The sequence below is a fragment of the Phyllostomus discolor genome, chromosome 6 (assembly GCF_004126475.2).
Source record: "Phyllostomus discolor isolate MPI-MPIP mPhyDis1 chromosome 6, mPhyDis1.pri.v3, whole genome shotgun sequence".
Classification (NCBI taxonomy): domain Eukaryota; kingdom Metazoa; phylum Chordata; class Mammalia; order Chiroptera; family Phyllostomidae; genus Phyllostomus; species Phyllostomus discolor.
In genome coordinates, this window is record NC_040908.2 from 135,050,401 (window position 1) to 135,064,709 (window position 14,309).

Sequence of the window (14,309 nt, forward strand, 5' to 3'; positions counted from 1 at the left end):
ATTGATATTTCTCTCCCTGTCTTTCTCCCTCCCTTATCTTCTCTCTAAAAACAAATAAATAAAATATTTTTTTAAAAAAAGGAAAGAAAGCAGTCCTTGACATCCAGGAGCTGACCTGGTGCTACCAGCTGGTGGGCCTTGGAGTTGCTGGGAGCTGGCCTGGCACTCACAGCTGGGTCTCCATGTTCCAGCAACACCAGACATGGCCAGTCTGTGACCACGGTGGATTAAGAAAAGAATAAACTCGTTCCAATTATATCTGAAAACAGACAAAACAAGAACACTGTCCAAGCTGTAAAATACCAACTATCCCCCTAAACCAGCCAGTATGAGTGACTGGTGCTGTTTAACTAATTATAGCTTTAGGCTTGCTTTGGTTTGCCCTCCCCGTGAATAAGATTTATTGAGATACTCATAGAATTCTCTCCACTTTCTGACAACACCTAACCTATAGTGAACCCTCTCGTTCTATACCTTCTCCAAAATCACTCAATCAAATCTCAATTCCTGTAAGTCCTTTCTAATACTTTTTGCTGAGCTGCCCCACAGTTCCCCATGGTATATGTTCTCTCCTACTGCAATGAGTTATAAACTAAACTTGTTCAGACTACAGGAGTGTTCCTGGTGGCCTTTGGCTGGAAAACACTTCAAATGCTAAAGATTATGAAATATAAATTTGTGTCCAACTGAATTGAATCATTATACTGACAAAGTTTTTATTTCAATAGTAATTACATTTATGGTACGCATGTTTTGTAGTAATCTGGGATTAATTTCCAAATTCTTTACCATAAAACATTGGATTGATATTGATAATTAATGGATAATCACTGAATACCTAGTTCACTTCTAAGTAATGTTGAATATTGAATTGCTGATTATTACTAAGCATGGTTTTAAGTGTATATAGTTTTAATTTTATTTTCATATGCTATAGAGAGGCGATAACTTTGGGTCATGTTAATAAACATGTTCACTTTTGCTACTTTAAAGGAAGTTGAATAAAAGATATATGGCCATAGAAAATTGCATGTATGTATTCATGAGCTTTGCTAGTCTGCTAGCATCTTAATGCTCCTGTACAACAGGCAATTCTCTTTTACCCACCCCTCCAGTTTTCTCTGGGCAATAGAAGTTAATTATTTTGGTTAAAAGTTAGTCAATATAGCCCTGGCTAGTGTGGCTCAGTGGATTGAGCACAGGCTTGCGAACCAAAGGGTCACCAGTTCAAAGCCCAGTCAGGGCACATGCCTGGGTTGTGGGCCAGGTTCCCAGTGGGAGGTGTGTGAGGGGCAACCACACATTGATGTTTCCCTATTTCTCCTTCCTTTGCCCTCTCTCTAAAAATGAATAAGTAAAATCTTTTAAAAAAGTTAGTCAGTATAAATACTGGAGACCATTCTAGGAGCAATAGTAACAGAGAAATACAACTGTGTATGTCTTTTTGTTTTTCAAGAAAAGAAAAATAATTTTTGTCCAAAGCAGAATTTCTCAGGTTTTTGGTCTTCAGATTCCTTTACACTTAAACTTCTATGTTGGAAATTGAAACAAGAAAACTTTAAAGACTTTTTTATTGATTTATTTAAAGTTAGCAATGATGAATCCATTGCATGTTAACATAAATAACATCTTGGTATTATTATAAGATAATTTTGGTCTCATTTACCCAAGAGAGAACCACTGCCCTAAACATTTGTAAGGTGTTAGTTTGTTCCAAAATATTAAAGAGCACAGTACAGGATAAAAACAAAAAATTAATTTTATTTGACTTGTATTTTCTTAGTCCATTTTGGCTACCATAACAAAATACCACAGACTGGGTAGCTTATAAATAACACTTATTGCCTACAGTTCTGGAGGTTGGAAAGTCCAAGGTCAAGATACCAGAGTGTTAGTTCCTTTTATCTTTGAATTTTGATTGTACTCTGTGGTTTGACTTAGCTCATGATTTCACTTAAAGGCTAATTCCATAGCGAAGGAAAATGCCAATCCAATTCATAGTCCCGGAACCCACATCTAAGATGAGACCTGTTGATCAGTTCAAGCATGTCAGTTCAGAAACCGGCTACAGTTCAGTCAGAATCCCAGCCAGTACCATCTCGGTAATATGCGGTAACCAAAAGCTGAATTGACACAGATAGACAGACATGTTGTCTTCAGTGAAAAGACTGACCCAACTCAGCACATGGTTATGTGCCAGTCCAGCTCATCATAGAAACAAAACCTCTTCTGACTCACCCAGGTTATAACCAAAGGCTGGTTTAGGTTGGCTTGGAGCCCAGAATATGCTAGCCTATTCCCAGACCCACTCAGTCCTTAATTTATTCAACAAATATAATATTTCTTGGAGGCCTTCTAGGTTCCAGGCACTGTAGTAGATGTGAATGCTTATCTGAATATGGGAGGATTCCCCAGGCTTGTGTCACCCTAGTGACCCATTTTAAATGCAGGTCCAGCTTCTCTTCCTATTATAGTCAATACTTTCAGGCTAGTGTCATTAGATAGATTTTCGAAGATTTTTCTCATGACAACATAATCTGTTCTATCCCCTTGAGACAACTTTTTATTGCATCACAGCATATCCTGTCATAGCCCCACCCCATAACCATTTGACTTGGCCCATTTCTGTACCTGCTTATGACCATTCATGCAACAAATATTCATTGCAGGCCCTGGATGCACAAAAATGCTGCCTTTAAGAAACTCACATTCTTGAATTCTACCAAAGGAGGTTAGTAAATTAAAAAAGAAAACCTACTGCAGTTTTGTAATAAAGGTATGCATATGAGTTCTGTAATAAACATATATTTAAAATTTTATGAGCCTAGTGGAGGAGTTGTTTGAAATTGGGAAGGTGAGGCATGGGGTTATGCTGTGTTTGGTCAAAAACTGCTGAACACTCAGAGTGGTGTGGGCTCATAACTCACCCTTCATGAAGTGGGCAAATGGATTGAAAGAGTCTTAAAAAAAAATTCACTGAAGCCTAATGCAGCCTCTCACATCAGTGCCAGTTGGTACACTGATATAGATGGGTTTCTAGAGCAGCCCCCCCAGAGGGGGAAGCTTGTACTATAGGGGACTCACCCTCCAGAAGATAATTCCAGTGGTTTTTTTTGGATCCCTCCTGTTCACACATACACACACATACTAATTATTAGGGAAAATAATGGAAAGGAGTGGAGACAAATGACAGCAGATTGAGTGGGTTTTTCTTAAGCAATGGCACTGAGTTCTAACGAATTTCCCAGCCATGTAAAATACAGGGGAAATGGTGTCTACTGAAGTAAGCACAGCTTGGGCAAAGGCCTTGGCTGAGGATAGTTTCTAAGAAGCTGTAAGGAGAAGCGTGGTTTTTTTTAAGGTTTATTTTATTCTCCTTTTTAAAGGTCTATTTTAAAGGTTTATTTGAGAGAGAGAGGAATAGGGAAAGAGAGAGAAAGGGAGAAACATTAGTCAGTTGCCTCCTGCATGTGTCGGAACAGGGTGGCACCTGCATCCTACACATGTGCGCCCTGACCAGGAAGTGAAACTAAGAAGTGAAATGGTGAGGTGTACGGGATGATGCACCAACCAACTGAGCCATGCCAGGCAGGGCAAGCCAGGGAGAGCCAGGGCAAGCCAGAGTGAGCAGGGTGGTTGATGCGGACCCCAGCTCATGGGGTCTGCGACATTGTGGATGGGGGAGAAACATTCACATGGACTACCGAGTCCTGTGGAGGAAAAGGGCAGGTGGCTTCACTCTCAAGAGGAGCCAAAATCCGTGGCCTCTGCCATGACAGGCCTTTATTTCTTTTTCTGGGCACATTACATGATGGTCCTCATATACTATGCACAGGTCCACTTTAGGTGGTTACCTTTTACAGAAAAACAAAGGAACTGATGCCACTAATCACATCATAGAAGGATATTTGCAAATGGAAAGGGAAAAGTAGTTGAACCGGTTACACTCATCCTTGGAAGGTATAGCATGGATTTTAGGGGGTTACTTTGCAGTAAGTGTCGTCAATTCAGGGTGAGGGAGATTTTTAGCAAGAGCAAGACTCAAAGCAGCCTAGGCACATTGCAGGCCTGATTCCCCACAGAGAACCTATCCGTGGGCATGGGTCCTGTGCATCTCCAAGTGGGAGGTGGGCTCATGCCATGTAGAACAGTCTCCTACAGGTGGTATTTTAAAGATTTATTTGTAGAGAGAGAGGGAGGGAGGGAAATATCCATGGGCTGCCATTTGCATATGCCCCAACTGGAGCCCTGCCACAACCCAGGCAAGTGCCATGACCGGAAATCGAGCCAGCAACCTTTTGGTTTGCAGGATGATGCTCAACCAAGCCACATATGTTAGCGCTGAGGAGGGTGGTATTTCAATCCTCATATTAGAGACAAGGAAACCAAGGTACGGAGTTGGTTTGCAATAGAGTCCAGTTTTGCAACACAGGCAGTCTGGTTCCAAAATGGTGCACTGGGCTACTACTACTTTCTATTATTTCTTGATGAGAAGCTACCATTACTAACATATGCAACAGGTTCTGCACTGGTTTTTCTGGAATATTATCTCATGTAATCTTCAATAACAACTGTGAAATAGATGATACCATTTCACAAAGGAGAAAACTAAGGCTCAGAGAAGTGCTATTATTTAGCAGACTTAATCTTTGATACCAGCCTCAGGGCTCCGAAAGTTTCTCGAACCCTCAAGCCACTGAAATCTTTGAGCCTCAATTTCCCCATCTTTAAAATGAGGGTTGTGGAGTAGATGTTTCAGTTCTATGAGGGTGTAGAGATAAGAGCTATGTCCGCAGATGGGTGTGAAAGAAGGTGGAAGGCATCTGTGCCTTTTATTAATGCCAAAAATTGTCAAGCCACAGTGGCCGAAGGCGTAAAGGGGGCGAGTGTGGAAGAGGTCTGGGGCATTAGACCCAAACAGGGCCTGTGGGCGAAAATGGGCCTGAGAGCCCGTCTCTGACCTGTTTGGACGCTGCCGGCGCGAGTCAGCACCAAGGGAGGCCCGCAGAGAACAGCACCTTACCCGCCCAAATCTTGCTCAAAATAGCCAACGAAGGAAGGGGCGCGGCCTCCCCGCTGGAGTAGCAGAGCGCCACGTCCCTCTTGGCTGAACCTCCCCCGGGCTCCAAGGCAGCTCGGCCGCCTCCAGCCCAATCTTTTCTTCGTCTCCGCCAATGAACGCCTTCCGAGATCCAGTATAACCAATCAGCGGCTTCCTGGGGGCGGGGGCTGTCGCCATGGCAGCGAGGAGGCGGGAGCGCATCTTGGGCAAGGGTACTAAGCTGAGCTGAGAATTGGGAGCTGGCTAGACAGGTCTGTGTGCTGCAGGCCCTGCAGACTTTCGGCGGGCGGAACCTCACGCGTCGAGACTGGGACTCAGGAAGGCCGGTGACCTCGAGGTGGGTGCAGATCAGTACTGCGGGAGGTTGGGGCCGGTCCTGAGATCAAGGCTTAGATCTGCTCTGTTTGCCCGGGCAGTGAAGGTGGCTGGGGCTGTACTGTGGGCGGGCATGTGTTGGAGGGGGTTCCAGCTCCATCCCGAGGGCGGGGGGGCGGTCCTTTCTTTCACTCGCTGCGGGGCACCCAAGCTTTCTCAGGGGTCGGTGAGAATGACTGGCTCTAGGCGAGGAGCTGGCGAGGGTGAGTGCAGAACTGAGACCCGGGTGGGGTTACAGCCTGGTTTTGGCAGGTCGATGGGCAAAGGAGTTGCCAACTGTTGAGGAGGGCGTACCCACCAATTCCTGGCTGATATTCACCCCCTCACCCCTTATCCCCCACCCGCGCTGCCAAGCAAAGCTCGGCTGGTGAATCCTGCTTTGCTCATTCTGTTAAGCTGGCAAGCCCTGACACTGAGAAGAGGTGAAAGTTCGTGCCAGCTGTTATTGTTTTCCCTTAAGTAACAAATCATTGAGTGTGAATGTGAGCTTTTTCGATTTCAGAGTTTAAGAAACGGAAAGAGCTCATCTATTTGCAACTGCTAAATGGTAACTCAGTGAGCAATTGTGGTTATTGTGGCTGGTGCTGCCCACTAAACCCCTACATTGGGTAATGTACGTTTTACACAACTGAATAAGTAAGTGCTGCTTGCCATCTGTGCCTTTTATTAAGGCTGTTAAATTCATGGGTGAATATGAACACCAAATGATAAATACCTTGTTTTAAAAAACATGGAGGGACTACAGCATTTGAGATCTTGCTTCCTGGTTATGGCACTCAGTTTAGCTCAAAAAAATTCATAAACATGTTAAAAACTGTGGAGGGAGTGCAAGTTTAAATGCCAATATTTCTGATGGGTTGGAAGGAGATTGTGGATTTAGAATTGATGAGACAGTTGCTTAAAGGAATTCTTAAAGTAATATGACCAGTGGTATTACAGATTTACATCAGAATATCTATAGTTTCTTTTACAACTTACATAAATTATTTGTTTCTTAAGGCCTTCTCTGGTCAATTCGGTTGAACGGAGTCAGGCAATATCCAGATTCTAGCATCTTGCCTCTCATAGAAATTGTCTCAGGATTCATCCTACTTTAAGCTAAGTGTGAGTTCTTGTTTTATAAAATTTGAACAAGTTCAACAAAGTTGAACAAAAACAAATGTTTCAACAAACATTCCTCAATTAATAGGGTAGACAATGGAAAAAATGGACATTTAGAATTAGAAATGAAATCTCAAATAACATCACTCTTATTATTAGGATACACATTAAACTTATATTTCTCATTTTGGTCTTTAAACTCTCAGTGATCTGGTCCAACTTTGTAATATGAGTGAAAAATTTATTTCTGTCTCCTTGTGCTTACTCATGCTGTCCTCCAGCATCTATACTAATGTTACCCATCTTGCAAGGGTTGGGCCCATGCTGTGTTTACATTTCTCTGATTTCCTTGAGATAGGTATTATTCATATCACACATTTTGTGTATACCTATTCAATATGCTTTTTGCCAAGATTGTTTGTGGTCTTCAAAGACTAGTTAAAATGTAACACACAATTAAAGCAATGAGGGTCCCTTTCAAAACACTAGTTATTGATTATGGGCGTTAATATAGAGTATCAGTAACATGATTAACAACAGTGGTTTTTTGTTTTGGGATATGTTTGTATATTTCTATACTAAACCAATTTTGTGTTATTTAGAATAATATCTAAATTGCTTTCAACTTTTTGAGGATCCTTTGGATGACTTAGGTGTGTATAATACCCTTCTAAGTATTGGGTAACTACAGGAATCAAGTGTAGGATTTAAAAATGTATTTAAAATAATCCGTAAAGTAGGTAATCTTTTAAGTATTTTGAGTAATTAAGTTGACTATATTTAGCATGATAGATGATTAACTTTTTCTAAATAATGAAAGGTCTAGAAGGGGGAAGTTTGTTATTTTTATGTTTAATACATGCAACTAGTTTATAGACTTAAAAAAAAACAGGCTCCTAACAATTTCAGATAATTTATTAGGAAAAATAAAAATGTCAATCACTTTAATATTTTCATTGTAAAAAAAAAAGCTTAAAAAAGCCACCATGATATGGCAAAAGTATACTTAATTAGAATTCTATGGCCAGATTTCAATCCTGGCTCTACCAAATGATCTTGGCCAAATCAGTTAACTTCCCTGTGTTTTATAAACTTTTATAAAAGTAGGGTCTCAACCAAGCTACCTCTAAGATCGTTTTTGGTCCCAGAATTCTCTTGTTTTAAAAATTTCAAAGCAACCTAAGGGAAACTGAGAATGCAGTTGCATGCCTCTTGTATTTTTGGCAGAGCTTTTTGACATGTTGTATTTTAGTTATCTGAAGTAAGTATATATAAATAATGAAGACATTGTGATTTTTTAAAAAGATTTTATTTATTTTTAGAGAGAAGGGAAGGGAGGGAGAAAGAGGGAGAGAAACATCAGTGTGTGGTTGCCACTTGTGTGGCCCCTACAGGAGACCTGGCCTGCAACCCAGGCACATGCCCTGACTGGAAATCAAACCAGTGACCCTTTGGCTCATAGGTGAGCACTCAATCCACTGAGCTACACCAGCCAGGGCTGAAGACATTGTAATTTTAATAAATTTGTTTATTGAGTGATACAGATGAACAACAGTATCTGCTTTTCTTAAGCCTATTACTGGTTTTGCCATTTACTGGTTTTCTTGACTGATGTTTTTTTCTACCGATATAAGCATCAGAGACACTAACATCCATACTGATGTCTTAATACAGGGAGGGGTTGAAGTTCAACTCAGCTGGTATTCTATTTTGAATCTCACTTTCCCATTGACTCTCATTTTCACAGGGAAAAATGAACTGGCGTGTCAGGTTACCAGTTGTTGTTACCACTGCAGTTGAGAAACCTGGAAGTGGTTATTTTTCTCCACCCCACTCCTTTTTACTGTTAGGATTATGACACCAACAGCACGAAGCAGCAACCCATGTTTCTTGGCTCAGGGCAATGCCTTGGAGAAAGAAACCTGAGCCTCTTGGAAAAGATCTGTCTTATTGCCAGGGTGGAAGAGACTGTATTCCTCTTTGGTTGGATGTATTCTTTTCATTGGCCTGTAGCTGCATGAGGACTTTGGTTGTGGCTGTGCTCAGAGAAGAGCTCTAATGTGGCCCTTCATAAAATGAAATTTAGCCCTGGCGGGGTTGCTCAGTTGGTTGGAGCGGCGTCCCCGTACACCAAAAGGTTGCAGGTTGTATCCCGGGCCAGAGCACGTATGAGAGGCAGCCAGCTGATGTTTCTCTCTCACATCCACTTCTCTCTCTCTCTCTCTCAAGTCAATAAAAGATCAATAAAAGCATATCCTCAGGTAAAGTTTTTTTAAAAAAGCTATTAAAAAGACATTTAAAGGTTGTATGTCAAACTGGTTTATTGCTTTCTAACTTGGGGTTTACTGAACAGATTTTCATTATTTCGATATTTATAGCTATTTCATTTTCAAGACAGGAAGGACATGACTTTATCGAGCATTTACTATTGCCATGCACTGTGTTACTCACATTCTATTCATTCTTATTTTCATCTAATGAGAAACTTATGAGGAAGTATTAGTTTAATTTTACAGGTAGGGAAATTGAGACTCAGAGAGGCAAGTAAGGTTCTAATAAACAGGTGTGGTTAGGACTCAAGCTGATGTTTACTTTTGGCCATGCTCTGTTAATAAAAGTCATATGCCTTTCCTGCATATAACATGTATACAATCACTCTCCTACTATTTTTTATGTTAAATATACAATAAAAGGAAATAAATAAATCTGTTCTTAAAATTTGAAGATATTTTATTTGCTTATTTCCTTACAGACTGCTTAGAAATACTGGTAATTGATTACATTCACCAGTGAGTTTGGACATGAGCTAACTGCCATGTATTTTATACTGAGGTAGTGGGCTTTCAAAAAAGAATCTGAGATGCTTTGCTTTATTACTAATCTCTGAGACTGAAACTGAGACTGATGTGACAGACTGGGGCCAAGGTTAATTTATTTTTTTCATCCTTACCTGAGAATATTGATTTTAGAGAGAGAGGAAGGGGGATGGAGACAGAGAGAGAGATTCACTGGGTGCTTCCTGTACATACCTTGACCTGGGATTGCACCTACAACCTTTAGATGTATGCGCCAATGCTCCAAGCGAGCCACCCAGCAGCCAGGGTGCCAAGGTTAATTTTTAAAAGTAGTGGTACCGGCGAAGAAAGATTCCAGTTAAGGATTTAATGGGAAGCCCTGATTGGTGTGGCTCAGTGGATTGAGTGCTGGACTGTGAACCAAAAAGTCGCTGGTTTGATCCCTAGCCAGGGCACGTGCCTGGGATGCAGGCCAAGTGCAACCGATCAATGTCTCACACATCGATGTTACTCTCCCTCTCTTTCTCCTTCCCTTCCCCTTCTCTCTAGAAATAAATAAATAAAATCTTTAAGAAAAAAGGACTTAATGGGACATTTCACCCTATATCTTGAAGTCTTATTGTTGAGCAAAATAAGTGTTTAGTTGGAGTTCTTCTTATTTACTTAAAAGGGGAGCAACAATAAAACCTGGGTACAACAATCAATATCTTTGTCTGTTCTGGCTTTTTTTTTTTTTTTTTAAGATTTTATTTATTTATTTTAGAGAGGGGAGGGAGGGAGAAAGAGAGAGAGAGAGAGAAACATCCATGTGCGGTTGCTGGGGGTCATGGCCTGCAACCCAGGCATGTGCCCTGGCTGGGAATCGAACCTGCGATGCTTTGGTTCGCAGCCGGCGCTCAATCCACTGAGCTATGCCAGCCAGGGCATGTTCTGGCTTTTTACTCTGTTTATTTAATGTATCTCTCTCCCCTCACTACTAGAATATGATGTAATTTTGTTTTCTTCCACATCATAAAAACTCGGTAGTTTTTCACAGGATGTGACAAATTCATACACTGTCATGTGCCATTACCAATATAATAAGCTTACATTTATGTTTATATTTAACGTTTTTATTTTTGTTTACATTTAGAACCCATTAAGAGTCCAGTTTTTAGTGAAAAAGCATTGAGCTCAGAGCCAAGACCTACCTCCTTATCAATTTGATATTGTGCAAGTCATCTTACCTCTCTGGATCTCAGCTGCCTCATCTGTAAAAAGAAGATAAAAAATTTTAACCTATCTGAAGGTAAGTAATTAGGTAAGAAAGAACAAAACAACTTAATGATGGCTTAAACACACAATATTTATTTTCTCAGGTGAAATAATTCCTGAAATAGGCAGTCTCAGTTAGGTGTGGTAGCTTCATAAAGTCATCATGGACCTGAGCTTTTTTTAGCTCTTTGCTCTGTTATCCGTAAGGTGTGCCCCTGGTCCTTGTAGTCCAAGATAGCACCAGAGCTCTAACCATCACAGCCAAGTTGCAGGCAGCAAGGCAAAGATAAAGGATGTATTCTCTCCTTTCAGGGAGATGTCCTGACCCAAAGTTCAGGTTACCGGGGAAGCAGGAAAATGTAACTGGAGGCATGGTTGCCCTGAATAAAACTGAGCTTTTGTTATTGAGGAGGAAGAGAAGATTTGGATGTTGGCAAACAGAATTCTCTGTCACAGTACAGATATTTTTCTCTGTCCTCTCTGAGAACTCTATGCCATGATAACCACTCATAGAAGCTTCCCTACTTTTCCAATAGTAGAGCTTTACGTCTGATCACGTCTATAGAAGAAAATAACTTTCATTTAATAAAAGGGTTTTTTTTTTACCTTTATCCCATGATTCATTATACAAGCCTTTCTGTCTTGATTGGTTATTCTGGTTATTTTTAAAATTACTCATAAATGCTAATAGATTTTATTGTACAATTTATGGATATATTAAAATAGAGCTACTTTTTTTTTTTAAGCCACTTGCTTTATGCTAGGGACTAAAAAGACAGATAAGTTATCCCGGAGTATTATGTAATAAATCATCAGGAAGTAAAATTTTAATGACAAGTATAATCCATCTCAAGATAATTGAAGTTCAGTATGCTCATACGAGCCACACTTTTCCTTCCTTATAAGTCAGAAGTTGTGGGGTTTTTTTTCACCAGTTAACTGTTACTTGTCTTGAAATTTCTTTTTACTTAACAACTAGTCCTTGCTTAACTTACTTAGGTATATCAATATTTTATTTCATTCCAGACTTTTACTTGCAAATATTATATGAATATACCCTCTACTTGTTGTGTGAAATGGTTCAGCTGCCTATTCTGTCTGCGAAGAAAGTAATCTGAAACAATGTTTGAGAAAAGAAAACGGAAATTCAGGGAATGTAAATTGGACGGGGGCAGAATCAAAAGATTCAGTCAGTCTTTTAGGGATGTTAGAAGGAAGATTAGAAGCAAATTCACATTTTCTTCTACAAAGTATATATGTGTTTTTGCAAGGTTTTGAATTTTTCCTTGTATCGCTCAGGGACAAAGTATAATGATTCTGTTGCTACTAGTACTTTGGTTCTCTTTTTTTCCAGTTGAGAACCATTGACCTCAAATAAACAAAATGATCAGGAGCCTTATGAGTTTTTCAGAGCTATTTAGTGTTATGAGTTAGCTGACTGAAGTATCTCTTTGCTGAATACCATGTTAATGCCTTTAAAGATTTTTTAATTAACAGAGAAAGAATCATGCTCTATGCAATATTTCGTAAGCAGCTTTTATCAAGTTGCAGTTGTTTATTTCACAGGCTGCCTTGAACACTACACTGAGAGTCCTGTGAGGGTGTGAGGGCAGGGACTATGTCCTTCTCACTTAACTTCGTGTCCTGCCTAATAGCTGGTACACCATGGATGTGTACTAAACATGTGTTAAATGAACAAGTATATAACGTAGATGAAAGGAAACATACTTTAATTTTAAATTTAAAAGGAAGAGGAGTCAAAGAACAGGAATGAAGGAGGGAGTAAAAGATAGATGCGGGAGGAATAGAAACTATGGCAAGGAGGGATGAACTACCGTATTTGGCCGTGTGTAAAGTGCATTTTGTTGCCCAGGTTTTTGAGGGAAAAATAAGGATGCGCATTACATGTGGGCAGTGCCCGAAATACATTGTATCTGTTCTTGTGCTTTGTAATTATTTGTTCCATAAAGTTTCCTGTACCATAATATGTTCCAAATTAAATGCTAAAATTCCCTTATACTACAAAAAACAGTATATAAATATAAATAAATAGAAAATTGAATTAAAGTAAAATGAAAGATTTTCCCTGAAAGCTTGGCCCAAAAACTCAGGTGTACATTATACACAGGAGCACATTATACATAGCAAAATATGGTAGTTTCAGTTTTCTATACTCCATTTTTCTCACCCATGACCATTCTATTTTTTTTTTGAAGATTTTATTTATTTATTTTTAGAGAGAGGGGAAGAGAGGGAGAAAGAGAGGGAGAGCAACATCGATTGGTTGCCTCTCACACCCTGCCCAATGGGGACCTGGCCTACAACCCAGGCACCTGCGCGGACTGGAGACGGAACCCATGACCTTCGGGTTTGGAGGCCAGAGCTCAAACCGCTGAGCCAACACCAGCCCCAGCGACCTTTCTTTTTAACCACTTCCAGGATATCTCTCTCTACAGTCAAAACAGGAAACTGATAAACACACCCACCCATGCACCTTCCCACCAAGTAAAAACTTAATCTGGGTAACTCTTGGTATGAATCAATAATTAAGAAATCTGCCTTTGTGTGTAAGTGGGGGTTTTGATTTGGTGGAGACAGGGGAAAAGAGATAAACTTCCTCTGGGACTTGGAAATTATTGTGTACCTATGGAATGCTAGGAAAGGCTAAGAACTCGGCTTACTTTGTAATTTTGCCTGAAGCTCCGAGGCCCTTGGGATCAGTGATTTCCATGTAGTCTTGGGATCGTTGCCTGATTTAGAATTTCAGACATCCTAGTTAGGATCAGAATACTGTTTCAGCCAAGTTCAGCCCAGTGTCTCCTCTTTAGGTCTCTGTTCTTATGGAAGAAGAGGGTGATAAAAGAAAGAAGGCCATTCTTATTGACCCCATTATGGAAGAAAAGTAAGCTAGTCTTCCCTTTGCCTTATCCCCCTGCTTCCTTTTGTATGGATATTTATTTTTATATTCCTGGGCTTATGAAAACCTATAAACCTTTGACACATTTGACATATCTTGTTTTTTTTTTTATATCTTGGTATTTGAAGAGATTTTTATGTCATTACTTTTCTACCTAATGTGCTAGAACCTTTCCATTTCTTTTATAAGTTAACTTTTATTGAGGCCTTATTAAGGAGTAGAGTAACTGTTTTACTTAACTTTAGACTTCAGTAAGTTGTTTTAATTATTTCTAGAACAAACAATAAAAGATTAGAAACAAGTAGAGGGGGAAATATGTTTTAAAAATTCTCCATCAATCAAAAAATGAAACAAAAAAAGGCAAGAAAGGAGAGGAAGTAAATATAAAAAAGGCAGGATAAAGAGAAAGCCCAAACAAAGATGGTACATTTAAAACTCAGTGTAAGGTATTTCACTGACTCTAAAGACTTCAGATTTTTTACACTCTGACCTTAAGACACATCATTATATACCACACAGAAAAAAATACTGCCAATTAAACTATGACACTATGCTTAAACTTACAGTTTCATTTTGTGTTTACTGAAAGTGCTTTTTAAGATGCATTTAGACATACAGATTTTTCTCACATCACTTTTGTGCATACATAAATGAATTACAAGTAAAATAAATTCATTAAGGTATTTCTAAAAATGAGAAAACAAGCAGGAAAAGTCAGCTGATTTGTAGTCACATAGCAAGGGAATGGTGAAATGAAAATGTAGAGCTAAATTTAATTTTGCCTTATTCTTAGGTATGACACTTG

The 14,309-nt window shown here is 39.7% G+C and overlaps 1 protein-coding gene across 4 annotated transcripts in view; it reads left to right on the forward strand.

The window, feature by feature from the left end:
• The first annotated feature begins 5,225 nt into the window (after positions 1-5,225).
• Positions 5,226-14,309, forward strand: part of LOC114500643 (nucleobindin-2) — a 40,708-nt gene continuing 31,624 nt past the window's right edge. Inside the window, exons 1-3 of one of the 4 annotated variants that reach the window (XM_036029101.1) lie at positions 5,247-5,399; positions 10,466-10,621; positions 13,416-13,489. The gene's annotated coding sequence lies outside the window, so the exon portion shown is untranslated. Of the gene's footprint in view, positions 5,400-5,582; positions 5,641-10,465; positions 10,622-13,415; positions 13,490-14,309 lie in introns of those variants that run through there. The other 3 variants (XM_028517377.2, XM_036029100.1, XM_036029102.1) reach the window with 3 other exon arrangements.